We start from the raw sequence: 15,325 nt of genomic DNA on the forward strand, positions 1-15,325 counted from the left end.
GGCTAGTGGGAAAAACTCTTCGAGATCGCAGAGAGATGGTCCCCTCCCTCCTCCAGCACCGGAGAAAGGAGTAGCAATAGAGCCTAGCATTGCACTAAGCACTGGGAAAATTACCCAGGGGAGAATTAAACACGGTCCCTGGAAACTTCCCTATCTAAGCATAATTGAGCAAAAGTCTGGCGACAGAAACATAAAGGCAATGACAAATAGGAAAACAGCAACAGGGGAAAGTGGCCAGAGGAAAGGTTTCAGGCTCCTCGTCTCCCGGATGCCAACAGCCACGTCCACAGCCCCAGCCCCAGTTCTCCGAGCCGGTAGGCGGGTGACTCTGAAGTCTGGCGTGGCAGGAGCCAGCCAGGTTTTTATCCGCTCTGCTCGTGATCAGCTCCCGGGATCTGGGTCAGGAGTCACAGCCGGGCCGCGGGGGAACAGAGCTCAGAAGCACTAATGCGTCTACACTGTCATCATCGGTGGCGGCCAGTGGAGACTGTGGACCGTGGAGAACGCGGCAAGGGGGACCTCGAAGGGCAGGGTCGGGGGCTCAGCATTCAGAGAAGTGCAGCAGGGACCCAGCCCTGAGATCATGGCTGAGTTCTTCTTCAGGAAGGGGCAGCGACTCCATCTCTAGCCTTGGGGAGGGGTGAGGCTCATCCTTCAGCACGGTGCTGCCCCACCCCACATCAGCACCTTCTGGCTGGGCCCCGCTCTCTGACTTCAATAACACTGGTCCTTTCCAGGGCTACCCTCAGGGATTCACAACCACTAGTTTTTTCCCAAGCCCTTCCAGGAGGAAAATACACGTTCGCAATCCATCAACAGCATAAATGATGTCCAGACATCCGTGCTAAACGCTGAGAAAATAAAAAACAGAAGTAGAAGACATAATAATAATAATAATAATAATAATAATAATAATAATAATAATAATAATAATGACATTTATTAAGCGCTTACTATGTGCAAAGCACTGTTCTAAGCACTGCGGAGGTTACAAGGTGAGCAGGTTTTCCCACTTGGGCCTCACAGTCTTAGTCCCATTTTACAGATGGGGTAACTGAGACACAGAGAAGTTAAGTGACTTGCCCAAACTCACATATCTGACCTTTGGCAGAGTCGGGATTCGAACCCTTGACCTCTGACTCCAAAGCCCGGCCTCTTTCCACTGAGCCACGCTCCTCGCCTCAAGGAGTTTACAATCTAACAGGGAGAGAGACACAAAATGAATTACCGATAAAATAGGAAGATATATTTATGGGAAAGTAAGGGCTTAAACAGACAATCACATACTGAAGCAGTATTAGTCATGAGGGCCTCCCGGGCAGTGAACTGTACTATTCCTTACACAATCAACCAATCAGTGGTGTTTACTTAGCAGTTACTGAGAGGTGCTGAATTCTTGAGAGAGTACAATAGAGTAAATGGACATGTCTTCGGTCCTCAAGAATATTTCAATCTAACGAGGAAGGAAGTTATGAGAATCAATCAATCAATCAATCAATCGTATTTATTGAGCGCTTACTGTGTGCAGAGCACTGTAGTAAGCGCTTGGGAAGTACAAGTTGGCAACATATGGAGACAGTCCCTACCCAACAGTGGGCTCACAGTCTAGAAGGGGGAGACAGAGAACAAAACAAAACATATTAACAAAATAAAATAAATAGAATATATATGTACAAGTAAAATAAATAAATAAATAGAGTAATAAATACGTACAAACATATATACATATATATAGGTGCTGTGGGGAAGGGAAGGAGGTAAGGCGGGTGTGGAGAGGGGGAGGAGGTGGACAGGAAGAAGGGGGCTCAGTTTGGGAAGCCCTCCTGGAGGAGGTGAGCTCTCAGTAGGGCCTTGAAGGGAGGAGGAGAGTTAGCTTGGCAGATGTGAGGAGTGAAGGCATTCCAGGCCAGGGGGATGACGTGGGCCGGGGGTCGGCGGCGGGATAGGCAAGAACCTGGCGAGAATCGTATTTCCTGATTTCCCACTGGGGGTCCAGCACTGAGCTGAGATCTTGGGAGAGGACAATGCAATCAGTAGCTAGGAAGCAACGTGGCCTAGTGGAAAGGAACTGGGAAGCATCGTGGTCTAATGGAAAGGAACACGCACCTGGGAGTCAAAGAGCCTGTGTATTCATTCATTCATACATTCAATCGTATTTACTGAGCGCTTACTGTGTGCAGAGCACTGTACTAATCGCTTGGGAAGTACAGGTTGGCAACATATAGAGACGGTCACTACACAACAACGGGCTCGCAGTCCAGAAGGGGGAGACAGACAACAAAACAAAACATGTGGACTAGTTTCAAGTCATTAGAATAAACAGAAGTAAAGCTAGATAAACATCATAACAAAATAAATAGAATAGTAAATATGCACAGGTAAAATAAATAGAGTGATAAAACTACAAATATATATACGGGTACTGTGGGGACTGGAAGGAGGTAGGGCCGGGGGGATAGGGAGGGAGAGAGGAAGGAGCGGGCTCAGACTGGGAAGGCCTCCTGGAGGAGGTGAGAGCTCTCTGTGTACTAATCGTAGCTTTGCCACCTGCCTGCTGCGTGACCATGGGCAGATCACAACTCCTCTGTGCCTCAGTTCTCCTGCACTCCCTCCTACTTAGACTACGACCCCCAGGCGAGTCAGGAACTATGTCCAACCTAAGTAATATTTATCTACTCCTAACCTTAGAATAGTTTCGCACATAGTAAAGCACTAAACAAATGCCATGAAAAATGTGGATTCTTTCATTCAGTCAGTTATATGTATTGACTGCTTACTGTGTGCAGAGCACTGTACTAAGCTCTTGGAAAGTACAATTTGGCAACCGATAGAGGCAATGCGTACCCAACAACGGGCTCACAGCCTAGAAGGGGGAGATAAACAACAAAACAAGTAGACAGGCATCAATAACATCAAAATAGATATGCAGAATTATAGGTATATACACAATATTAATAAAATAAATAGAATAATAAATATGTACAAATATATACAAGTGCTGTGGGGTGAGGACGGGGCTAGAGCAGAAGGAGGGACTAGGGGCAATGGGGAGGAGAGAAGGAGCAGAGGAAAGGGTGGCTCAGTCTGGGAAGTCATCCTGGAGGAGGTGAGCTCTCAGTAGGGCTTTGAAGTGGGGAAGAGGACTAGCTTGGTGGATGTGAGGAGAGAGGTTTGATTCCAGGATTCCAGGCCAGAGGTTTGAATCCTGAACTCTCCTACTTAGACTGTGTTCACCATCTGGGGAAGGGACGGTACCCATCCCAATTATCTTGTATCTACCCCAACACTTGGTACAGTGCTTGTCACATAATAGGCAAGTACCATAAAAAAGAAACACCATACCTGTCTTCAAAGAGCTTATCGCACTTAGGGAGATTTCCTGATTTGGGCCTCAGGGTCCTGCCTCTCTTCCTTGTCCTACTGGAACTCTGTCTTCCCTCGGAGAGGTGGGAGAACGTTATTCGTCTTTCCTAGAGCCCCTATCAGCGCCCTGACCCATTCCTAAAGAGAAGATGTGTCTTCAATAAGGCTTCGAAGGTGGTTGGGGCGCCGGATCGGGGGCGGGGTAATCGACTGTCGGATATGAAGAGTGAGGGCATTCCAAGCCAGAGGTAGGATGTGGGAATGATATCGGTGGCGATTGATCTCCACCTCGTTGCCCGATCCGCCATGTTAGAGCCCCAAATACCAAGGCGTTAGGCAACCACAGAATGCTAGGGTCAATCCCAAAGTGCAATGGAGCAGGGATTGAAGTTATCCTGCAGCTGAAGCGGCTCCAGGAGCCGTTGCAGGCTGAACTCCAGGACAGGACTGGGGGCTAGTGAGAGCGTCTAGGGTCAGAGTGTGTGTGCGTGTGAAGGGGGCCGCGTTTCCGGGTTGCTGGAGCCCGTTCGACAGTACAGTCTGGGCCTGAGGCCTGGGTTGGGGGTTGCGGGAGAGCCGCGTTCGGCCACTGAACCTCCTGCAGATGGGGATGAGGCTCCAAAGCAGCGGCAGATCAGACTCTCTAGGTATGCAGTAGGGGAGAAGGGAGAGCGGGATGGGAGGGGCGGTGAGAGGTCCACTGTTGTGGCAGCTTGGCACCCCCTCTAGGTGCTGCAGGTCCCACACCTCAGACCACAGGAGTGGAGACGAGGCTCGGATTTCCCTCCCCACACCGTAGTCCTCAACCCATGTCACGATTTGGAGCGGGGGAAAAAGACCACTGCAGCCCGGAGACATCCCCAGGCAACAGAGGCTCCACGCGCGGGACTGCCTTGTGGAAGCACCCAGGGGATCTGCTCTGTGACACTGAGCCAGAGCCTGAGGAAGACGACAAAACGAGGGGAAGGAGACACAGCCTACCATGAGTCATTCAAGGGTACTTATTGAAAACCACCGTAAACAGTACAGTGCACTGAGTGCTTCGGAGAGCCCAACAGAACTAGGGGATACCATCTGACATCTTTATCATTCTCTATCTCCCTGCGTCTCTTTCCTCATCATTAAATAGACAGACTCCGGTGACACCATGGGTGAGGAGGACCTGGTGAAATGAAGAGACTGGTAGTGGGAGGAAGGGATAGGCTGACGGGTGAGGGCGCTGATAGGAGCTACTTAAAAAGTGAATAACTTTCTCCCACCTTCTAAGGGAGGATATTGTTGGCGAAGAGTTCCACTGAGACACGAGGAAAGGCAGGACCTTAGGTATCAAAGTGGGCGGGATAGACGAGATGAAGGCACAGTGATAAGGTTGGCATTAGAGAAGCGACGTGTGTGGTCTGGGTTGTAGGCGGAGACTAGCAAACTAAAGTAGGAGGGGGCAAGGCGATTGAGTGCTTGAAAACCAATAGTGACGAGTTTTTGTTGGATGCGGTGGTGGATGTGCAAGCGCTTGAGTTTCCTGAAGATTGGGGAGACATGTCATGAACGTTTTTGTAGAAAAATGATCCAGCAGCATAGTGAAGTATGAGCTCAAGTGGGGAGATACAGAGGATGGGACGTCAGAAAGAAGGCTGATGCAGTAATCCTGGCGGGATAGGATGAGTGATTGGATTATCGTTGTAGCAGTTTGGAAGAAGAGGAAAGGGTGGATTTTAGCGATGTTTTGAAGATGGGACCGACAGCAATTAGTGATGTGTTAAACCCCTACTCGTGTCAACAGCTCGCGCTCAGTACCTGCACAGGAGGGCAAGGGCTGAGACCTCCTGGGAAGGTGATGGATTAAAGGTCCCTGAATAGGAGTTAACGGTTGCCTCTGTGTTCTCTATGTTGCTCCTTTCTGGAAGAAGTAGCATCCGTCAATTCCTCTCTCCTTGCCTCTCTCCCTTTCTTCCCCTGTGTGTCCTCCCTTGTCTACCTCATGTGCAGGAGCAAAGCTCTCCCTTCCCCAGCTCTCGGGCTGTTCTCCTTCCTCAGCTCTCCCTTCCCCAACTTTTCTGTCCTTCCCTCTGTTTGAGAAGGAAACAGAAAGAAACCAAAATATTTCTGTCCACCACGAGGGAAAGAAGTGAGGTATCTTTTCTCTCTGCCCTGCGCAGGATGGAGCACTGGAGTCACCTGCTACTGTAATGATAGCTGGGGTGTTCTGGCCCGAAATGGAAAATAATTTGTCCCAGGGCATCTCTCTTCCCACTTTCAGGGGAAACAAAACTCACCCAACAAAGCGTGGGAGAGTTTCCAGACAGAATCCCGGTCCTTCAGCCCCTCTGATACTCTGCTCCCCACATCATTCTCTCATGGGTGTCGCTGGTCTCCGTGCTAGAAAAGCAGCGTGGCTCAGAGGAAAGAGCATGGGCTTTGGAGTCAGAGGTCATGGAGTCAAACCCTGGCTCCGCCAATTGTCAGTTATGTGACTTTGGGCAAGTCACTTAACTTCTCGGGGCCTCAGTTACCTCATCTGTAAAATGGGGATTAAGACTGTGAGCCACCCGTGGAACAACCTGATTACCTTGTAACCTCCCCAGCGCTTAGAACAGCGATTTGCACATAGCAAGCACATAATAAATGCCATTACTATTATTATTATTATTATTACCAGGTCAGGGCTGAGACAGGGGCTGACCGAGAGCCCCTGAAACACCTCTCTTTTGTAATCGGGACTCTCCCAGGAGTACGCCTCCTTGTCCACTCCCTCCCAGAATGCCTGATCAGTGGTTGTGGACTGGAGATTATGAAAGACCCATCTATTCAGCCTCCCGGAAGCTCAGAATGACCAGAGCCCCGTCGGAGAGTCGCCTCGGAGGTTACTAATGTCTTGCCTACCTCTACAGATCATGTGACAATATGTGTTCCCCCCGGGGACCCAGATTGACTCTTGGTCCTGGGTCTAGCTGAGTTGCTGCGGCCACTCGGAGCTTGCCTTTCCTGCAGGAGTCCACTGTCATGGGCTGACCCGGCAGTTAATTAATTGATCAATACATCAATAATCAATAGAGCAATCCATCAAGCGCCTTCCTGTAGGACCTCCCGAAACAGCTGCCCGTACTCCCTTGCCCAGGCCTCAGGTTAGCTGGGATCGGTCTCTCTACTTGGTAGCATTACTGGCAACAACAACAAGGATGACAGACCAGGTACTAACCAGCTTCCCCCTACCTGTCATTCGGTGCTGTTTCCCTGATCCCAATGCTTCCTGCGGCTTTCCCCCAAATCTCAGCCCCCTTCTAGGTATTCTGGTCTTAGATCAGTATGCCCTTCTCCTAACCCTCATCCCGCCTAATATAAACTGCGATTCCAGGCCTATGAATTAATCAATCAAGGTCAGTCAATCCATCACTCCTTTAACCCATCTCTGGTATTTACTGAGCACCTACTGAGTGCAAATCAATTCATCAGTTGATCTCACGGTATCTTTTTAGAGTCTATTGAGTGGAAAGCAATCCACCAATCAAGGAAATGGTATTTGTTGATCAATTACAGAGTGCTGCGAGCGTATATTGAGGGCAGCCTCAATATTAAGCAATCCATCCCTCAATCAAATGGAATCTATTGACTGCCTAGTGAGTCTTAAGCACTATAATACTACTTTCCAGTAGTTTCCATTGAAATGGAGGAGAAAGATGAGATTATATCTAAATCGTGGGAGCCAGAGTAAAAACAGGGATTAGCTAGGGAGCAGAACAAGGACAGATTTGAATATTTGCCCAAATCAGATGAAATCAGTGAAATACTGTATAACCGAGACAATGCATATATGCCGAGGATACATGTGAGAGGGGGTGTGAGAGGGTGAGAGCGGTCTGGGAAGTGGGAGGGTTGGAGTGGGAGAGAAGAAAGACAGGGTGGCAGATAGAGAGGAGAGTGAGAGGCTGGGAGTAAAAGGTGGTGAGCCTTTGGCTTCCCCTCCCTACATTGGCCAATGAGGTCGATCCTCATTCATTCATTCATTCATTCATTCATTCATTCATTCACTCATTCACTCATTCATTCAATTTTATTTATTGAACGTTTACCAAGTGCTTGGGCAAAGTATAATACAGCAATAAAGAGAGACAATCCCCGCCCACAACGAGCTCAGAGTCTAGAGGGTTGAAGACATACATCAGTACAAGTAAACAGACATCGATATAAATACCTAAAATTACAGATAAATACATAATTGCTGCGGGAACGGGTGGCGGGAAGAGCAAAGCTAGCTAGTCAGGGCTAAAGGGCGCCTTGCTAAAAGGCCTCACTTAGCTCGGATAAAACGGAGATTTGCAAAAAAATCACATTGAACCTGGAGATTTCTATTGGCTTCGGCACAGAGCCTCTGAACAAACCTCAGAACATCTCTCACGTGGAGTGAAAAAGCTTGACGTCCCCCTGAGGGGATGAGGACAAAGGGCTGTGATAGCGGTGGAACTGGCGAGGGGAGGGATTTCCATGAGGGCGGGTGCCGGGGCACACAGAGGGATGGAGAACAGTCATTTTCTGTTTGTTAGACAGCAGATGAAGCATTAGGCTAATGTACAGGTACCGAGTCTCTGTGGTCGACCCTCTGCATCTCCTCCAGATTTTCCTGTGGGATCTCGTCGCTGAAGAATCTTCACCCCTTGGAGGAAAATTAAACTCGGTGCACCAGGTCCTTGATGGCCTGCTTGACCTGTTGGTTCCATAGGGTGTAGATAAAGGGGTTCATCATGCGGACCACGGAAGTGTAGAGTACGGTCACCCCCTTGTTTAAGTCCACCCTGTCCTTGGCAGACGGTTTGATGTACATAACGATGAAGCTCCCGTATGTGATGGAGACCACGACCATGTGGAAGGAGCAAGTGGAAAAGGCCTTTTTCCTCTGCTGAGCAGAGGGCAGTCTCAGGATGGCACGGGTAATGGCTGTGTAGGACACAGCCACTAACACCAAGGTGACCAGTTCTGTCCCCATGGACAAGATGAAAGCCATCAGCTCTAGGAACCCGGTGTCCGAGAAGGAGAGCAGGAGAGCAGGAGCAGAGAGGAGATGTCACAGAAGAAATGGTCAATGTCTTTCGGGCCACAGAAGTCCAGTTGGAGGCCAATGATAAGAGGAGGAAAGGTGAACAGGAACCCAGTTGACCAGGAGCAGAGGACAAGTAGGGTGTTGATTCCCTGTCTCATGACGGTCATGTAGTGCAGCGGCCGGCAGATGGCAACACAGCGGTCGTAGGCATGGAAACCAGGAGGAAGAACTCGGTCACAACCAATAGGATGGCGAAATATAGCTGAGTTACACAGCAGTTGTAGGAAATCGTCCTATCCCCGGTGATAATGGTAGCCAGAAATCTGGGAATGCAGGCGGAGATGACACAGATCTCCAGGAAGGAGAAGCAGTGCAGGAAGAAGTACATGGGAGTGTGGAGGCGGGAGTTCAGCAGGGTGACGATGACGATGAAAGGTTTCCGGTGACACTCACTATGTAAGAGGCAAACATGTAGAGAAAAATCACCACTTGCAAGTCCGGGTCGTCCGTGAGCCCTAGGAGGATGAATTCAGTCACTTGCGTGTGATTCCTCGTGGCCGACCTGTGACTCCTTTTGGATAACACCAGAGGGCTATCAATCCAGCACACTGGGGGCGGACAGAAGGCTGTGACTCCTATCCCACTAGATGAGGTGGACAGGAACAGCTCCGGCTGTGGGAGACGGCGGGCGTTGCAGGCTCACAACCCAGTCCTTGAGATTACTTCATGGGTTGTTGGCAGACACCTCCCCACGTGACAACGGAAGTGTGCTGTCCCAGCTGTGACCCTTAAACTCCATCCCCAAAAACCTGGGTGACGGTTGGAGTAGAGATTACTTTTAATTCATTCAATCTTTTTTATTGAGCACTTCCTGTGTGCACAGCACTGTATTAAGGGCTTGGGACGTATACGACGGCAACATAATAGGCACCCATTTGGGCGGGTAAGGCTCTAATAGCTCAGGAAAGTACACCACAACGATTCCCTGCCCACAAGGAGCTTCCATTCTAATGGGGTGGCCATAGAACCAATAGCATAGTAACCAACAGCATGGTCAAAATGATAATTTGTATAGCATATATACCTGATTGTTGAGAATGGGTGCAGATTGCCTCCTGGAGCATGAGCCCGTGAATGCCTTTTGTACATGAGATAGGGAGGAAAATTGATCTTTTCCCAAGCCCATGAATGTCAAGGTTTCACATGAATACCTGCCCCCAACCCATCAACCGTCAATGCCTGGATAACTGAGATTGTCAGGAACCTTGAAGGAGGAAGAGTATTTGGGATCATGAGCATAAGACCCAGTGAATGTTAAGGTGCTCATGGCCGTCATTCCCTGGAGGTGCTTCCAGAAAAGGGAGATGTCCCTCAGGAGACAGGTCCGGGATGTCTGCCCTAGGTGAGTAATAAACAAGGTAATCAGATCTCACTCTAGGTTCACAATCTAAATAGGAGAGAGACCAATAATTGAATCCCCATTTTGAAGATGAGGGAACTGAAGCATTGAGAAAGTAAGTGACTGGTCAAAGGACACCTAGCAGGTAAGTGGCGGAGGATGGATGAGAACCAAACTCCTCTGACATCCAGGACGTGCATTTTCCATTAGACAAAACTGCCTCTGAAGATTAGAGGATCTGGATGCATGTTGCAGGTGAGGTACTCATATACTAGCCAGCCATCGGGGAGCGTTCCTGGATCAAGGGGACCCTGCTTGGACCAATAAGGTTGACAAGGGGCAGATTAGGATTAAGTTCTGGCGTGTGTGTGTGTGTGTGTGTGTGTGTGTGTGTGTGTGTGTGTGTGTGTGTTTGCATTTGCCTCTCGCAGAGGTCTTTCCGGATGAAGCCCTCTTTCCCTTTAATAATAATTATGGTATTCGTTAAGCGCTTACTTTGTTCTGAGCACTATAATAAGCGCTGGGGTAGATACAAGGTAATCCGGTTGTCCCAGATGGGGATCACAGTCTTAATCCCCATTTTTACAGATGACATCTGATTTACAAGCACATATTCTTGCCACTATGCTACGCTTCATCTTTATTCCCTTTCCCTTGTGTACCGCTTATACACTTGGATTTTTACCTTTTAAGTACTTGCTTGCTATTGACCTCCCTTCAATACTACAGCACTTGCATATATATTCCTAAATCATTTCTGGATTTATACTTATGTCTCTCACTTCCTCTATAGTGGAAGTTCACTGTGAACAGGAAATGGGTCAACCAACTTGTTTGTACTCTCCCAAGCTCTTCACGAAGTGCTTTGTGCGCAATAAGCTCTCAGAAAACATTATTGACTGATTAATTTATTTACTGATAATTACCAGTTCTGAACGGAGCGCTCCATGACAGGATCACAGGCTCTGGGAGCTCAGGACTTGAGGGAAGGTGGATGCAATCGTCCATGGATTGAGGCTCTGAAATCCACAATGGAAAGAGAACGGACCAAAGTGATCCTGAGGGGTTCTCGCTTCCCTAGCACTCTGCCCCGATTCCCATGCCCATCTTGCAGTTGGCAGGGAAGCAACCCCGAGTTAATGTCATGCCTGTGTGGAATTTCCCACCTATTCCCCTGTTCCGGGCTTTCACGCACCTCTCCAAACGATGCTCGTTTTTCCCTCCCATCACCATTGTACACGCGACCCCATCAAATCAACACGAGGCCAAAGTGCGTGGAAGGAAGGCATCAGGATTTTTCTCTGCTCATTGCAGGGGAGTCACTCTGGAACCTTTGAGCTGGAGATGGGCTACTTTACCTAATGCAGGAGCAAGAGTGTGGGTTTTATTCTATTTGGTTTCTGGCATGTACAAGGGGACCAACTGTGAGAACAATGAAAGTCTCCCCAGGGTATGGTCGGGATACCCTAATGAATGGTATACGCTTTGGTGGCTCTGGCTGTGAACATTTGATACCCGGACTGAGGCCCCATTCAGAGGGTGTGTATGTGTGGTGGGGGGAAAAGGGATGGCACCAACCTGCAACCATTCTAAACGATTAATTCCCAGTCCAGGTGAACAAGTCCGTCAATCAGACAATCATTTTATTAAGTGCTTACTGTGTGCACAGCACTGTATTGAGCGCTTGGGAGAGACCAATATAACAATATAACAGACACATTCCCTGTCCACAACGAACTTACAAGTCAAGAGAGGGAGACAGACATCAATATCAATAAATGAAATTATAGATATTTACATAGGTTCTGTGGCGCGGGCGTGGTGAATAAAGGGAATAAATCAAGGCAACAAAGAAGGAAGAGGGAGATTAGTAAAGGAGTGAAGACCAAGAGAAGAGTAAGCAAGATAGAGCCGGGGGAATCTTCCTTCTACAAATGGTTTCTGGGCCCAGAAGTGGTTGATGTATAAGGCTATTTGGGAATGGAACTTACTCTCCATTTACTCCATCAATCATATTTCCTGAGCTTCCACTCGGGGCCCAGTACTGTACTGAGAGCTTGGTAGATGATAATGGAAACATTAGCTGGGAAGCAGCATGGCCTAGTGGAAAAGTTCCCGGACCTGGGAATCAGAGAACCTGGTTACTAACCTTGGGTCTGCCACGTGCCTACTGCGTGACCATGGGCAAGCCACTTATCTTCTCTGTGGCACAGTTCTCCTATGCTCCCTGTTGCTTAGGCTGAACCCCAGGCGAGACAGGGATTGGTTCCAAACTAACTAATTTGTATCTACTACAGCACTAAGAACAGTGTTTGACACATAATAAACGCTAAACAAATACCATAAAAATGTGTATTGAATCCCACACTCTCCTACTTAGATTTTGTTCTCCAGGTGGGACAGGGACTATGCCCATCCTGATTACCATGTATCTGTCCCAACACTTAGTACAGTGCTTGGCAAATAATAGGCAAGTACCATAACAAATAGACATGATCCCTAAATTCAAAGAACTTCACCATCTTTTGGGGAATTTTCTGCTTTAATCCCCAGGGTCCTGCCTCTCCTCTTTCCTCAGTGGAACTCATCACTAGCACTAACAATGTCCTCCCTTAGAAGGTAGGAGAAAGTCACTTCCCCATCTAGGAGCCCCTATCATCGCATTTACCCGTTGTCCTGTCCCTTCATCCCACTGCTAGCCTTATCATCCCACACGGTCCTCCTCACCCACGAGCTCACCCGAGTGTGTCTACGTAATCGTGAGGAGAGAGAGGAGGGAGCTAGAGAATGATAAACGTGATTGATAGATCGTTTCTCCTAGGTCTGTTGGGCTCTCTGAAGCACTCGGTACGCTGTTCTGCACAGAGTAGACATTCAATAAGTACCATTGATTGACACACGGGTAGGCGGTGGGTCCTTCTTCCCTTTGATTTGTCGCCTACCTCAGGCTATTGCTCCGTGGCAGAAAGGTCATTCCCAGAGTGCTTCAACAATGGAGTCCCGCGTACGTAGCCTCTGTTGCCGCGGGGCGTCTCTGGGCTGCCGTGGCCTTTTGTCCCTCTCCATACCGTGGCCTGGGTCGAGCCCCGCCCTGTGGGAATGGAAACCCGAGCCGCGTTGTCGCCCCTGCAGTCTGGGCTGTGGGTGTGGGGTGCCGAGTGCAAAGAAATCCATCTCTCAATTCGGAAGTATTCACTGAGTGCTTACTGAGTATTAGGCAATCCATCAATCAATCAAAGGTCATATAACGACTGCCTACTGAGTCCCAGGCACTATACTAAGAGCTTGAAAGAACACAGCTGATAAAAGTCACATGGTTACTGCCTTACAATAGTTTCCATTCGAATGGAGAAGGTAGAGATGATTTCCAAAGAGTTGGAGCAAGAATCAAAAAGAGATCCGCCAGGGAGCTGAACAAATAGGACAAATGGGACTGTCTGCCCAAATCAGGTTGAATCACTGAAATCACAGGAAAATAGACACATACACAAATATGCTGAGGATTGATGTGAGCTGGGGAGTGAGAGGTTAGGGGTGAGTTGGGGATTGGGAAATTGGGACCAAGAGAGGGGAGTGAAGGGGTGGAACTGAGAGAGAGGTGTGAGAGGATGGGAGTAAAGCGTGCTGAACCAATGACCATAATGACCAATGACTTCACTCCTCCAGCTGCAGGGCCTCACATAGGTTGATACGGAATGAGATTTGCAAAAAAAAACACAGTGAACCTGGGGATTTCTATTGGCTTCGGTACGGACCCGCTTAACAAACCTCTCAATGTCTCTCTTGTGCAGAATGAAAAGGCTTGACTCCCCACGGAGTGGATGAAGACAAAGGGCTGAGGTAGCAGGGCAACCTGGCCAGGGGAGGGATTTCCAGAAAGGCGGGTGCGGGGGCACACACAGGGATGGAGATCCAATGCAGATGAAGTATTAGGATAATGTCCTGGCACAGAGTCTCTGCGGTCGAGACTATGCATCCCCTCCACATTTCCCTGGTGGATTTTATCGCCAAGGAGCCCTCACCTCCTGGAGGAAAATCAAACACGGCGCACCCGGTCCCTGATGGCCTGCTTGAACTGCTTGTTCCGCAGGGTGTAGATGAAAGGGTTCAACATCGGGGCCACGGAAATGTTCAGCACGGCCACCCCTTTGGTCAGGTCCACCCTGTCCTTGGCGGACGGTTTGATGTAAATGAAGATGCAGCTGCCGTATGCGATGGAGACCACGACCATATGGGAGGAGCAGGTGCAAAAGGCCTTTTTCCTCTGCTGAGCGGAGGGTAGTCTCAGGATGGCACGGGCGATGGCAATGTAGGACGTGGCCTCTAACGCCAAGGTGAACAGAGTGTCCCCACTGCCAAGACGAAAACCATCAGCTCTAGGAACCCGGTGTACGAGCAGGAGAGCAGGAGCAGAGGGGAGATGTCACTGAAGTAATGGTCAAAGTCTATCGAGCCACAGAAGTCCAATTGGAGGCCAAGGGTAATAGGGGGAAAGACGAACAGGAGCCCGCTTAGCCAAGAGCAGTACCGTGCAGACACTCTGGCTCACGACGGTCGTGTAGTGCAGCGGCCGACAGATGGCTACATGGCAGTCGTAGGACATAGCGATCAAGAGGAAGAACTCTGTCACTGCTAAGAGGATGACGAAGAAGAGTTGAGTGAAGCAGTGGGAAACGGAAATTGTTCTGTCTCCGGTGGCGATGGCGGCCAGGAATCTGGGGATGCAGGAGGAGGTGAAGCAGATCTCCAGGAAAGAGAAGCACCACAGGAAGAAATACATGAGGGTATGGAAGCGGGAGTCCAGCAATGTGAGGGTGAAGATGGTCATGTCCCCGGTGATGCTCAGCACATAGGTGACAGACAGAAAGAAGAATATCACGGCCTGTCACTTAGGGGCCCCGGTCAGCCCCAGGAGGAGGAACCCAGTCACTCTGGGCTGGTTTCCCATCAGGTCGTCTGCCTAATCTGAGAAGGAGAGAGGAGATAAATCAGTATGAAGAGGGAAAATCTGGGAGCGGGGTAGGGATTAGGAAGGTGAAGGAGAGGAGGGATGGTTTGGGGAGCCTGGGAGAGAGGAAGGGAGGGAAGAGCTTAAGAAATACCACAATTATAATGATTATTGTTATTATAATTATTATCATCATAATTAATTATTAGGTCCTGTGTACAGAGAGAGAGAGAGAGAGAGAGAGAGAGAGAGGGGGAGAGAGACAGACAGAGAGAGAGAGAGAGAGAGAGAGAGAGACAGAGAGAGAGAGAGAGAGACAGAGATGTGTCCTGGAGTGCCTTTCTTTACCGACCTAAAGTGAGAGGTGTTTGCTGTTGTACCAAGTACAGCCTCAGCTCTGAAACAGGAGTTGAGTCCTAAGAGATGGACCCAAATACCCAAGGTGGCAGAGGTCCTACTTCCAGGGGAGATGATAATGCGATTGTGAGATATGTAAAGCGTTTATTATGCTCCAAGCACTGTACTACGTGTTGCCGTGGATGCAAGGTAATCCGGTCGGACCCAGGCTCTGCCCTTCCCGGGG

The 15,325-nt window shown here is 49.1% G+C and overlaps 1 pseudogene; it reads right to left on the minus strand.

Annotated features, from left to right (window-relative positions):
* Positions 1 to 3,719: 3,719 nt before the first annotated feature.
* Positions 3,720 to 14,025, minus strand: LOC119940028 (annotated as a pseudogene).
* Between the last annotated feature and the right edge of the window lie 1,300 nt (positions 14,026 to 15,325).

The sequence above is a fragment of the Tachyglossus aculeatus genome, chromosome 18 (genome assembly GCF_015852505.1).
Source record: "Tachyglossus aculeatus isolate mTacAcu1 chromosome 18, mTacAcu1.pri, whole genome shotgun sequence".
Classification (NCBI taxonomy): Eukaryota; Metazoa; Chordata; class Mammalia; order Monotremata; family Tachyglossidae; genus Tachyglossus; species Tachyglossus aculeatus.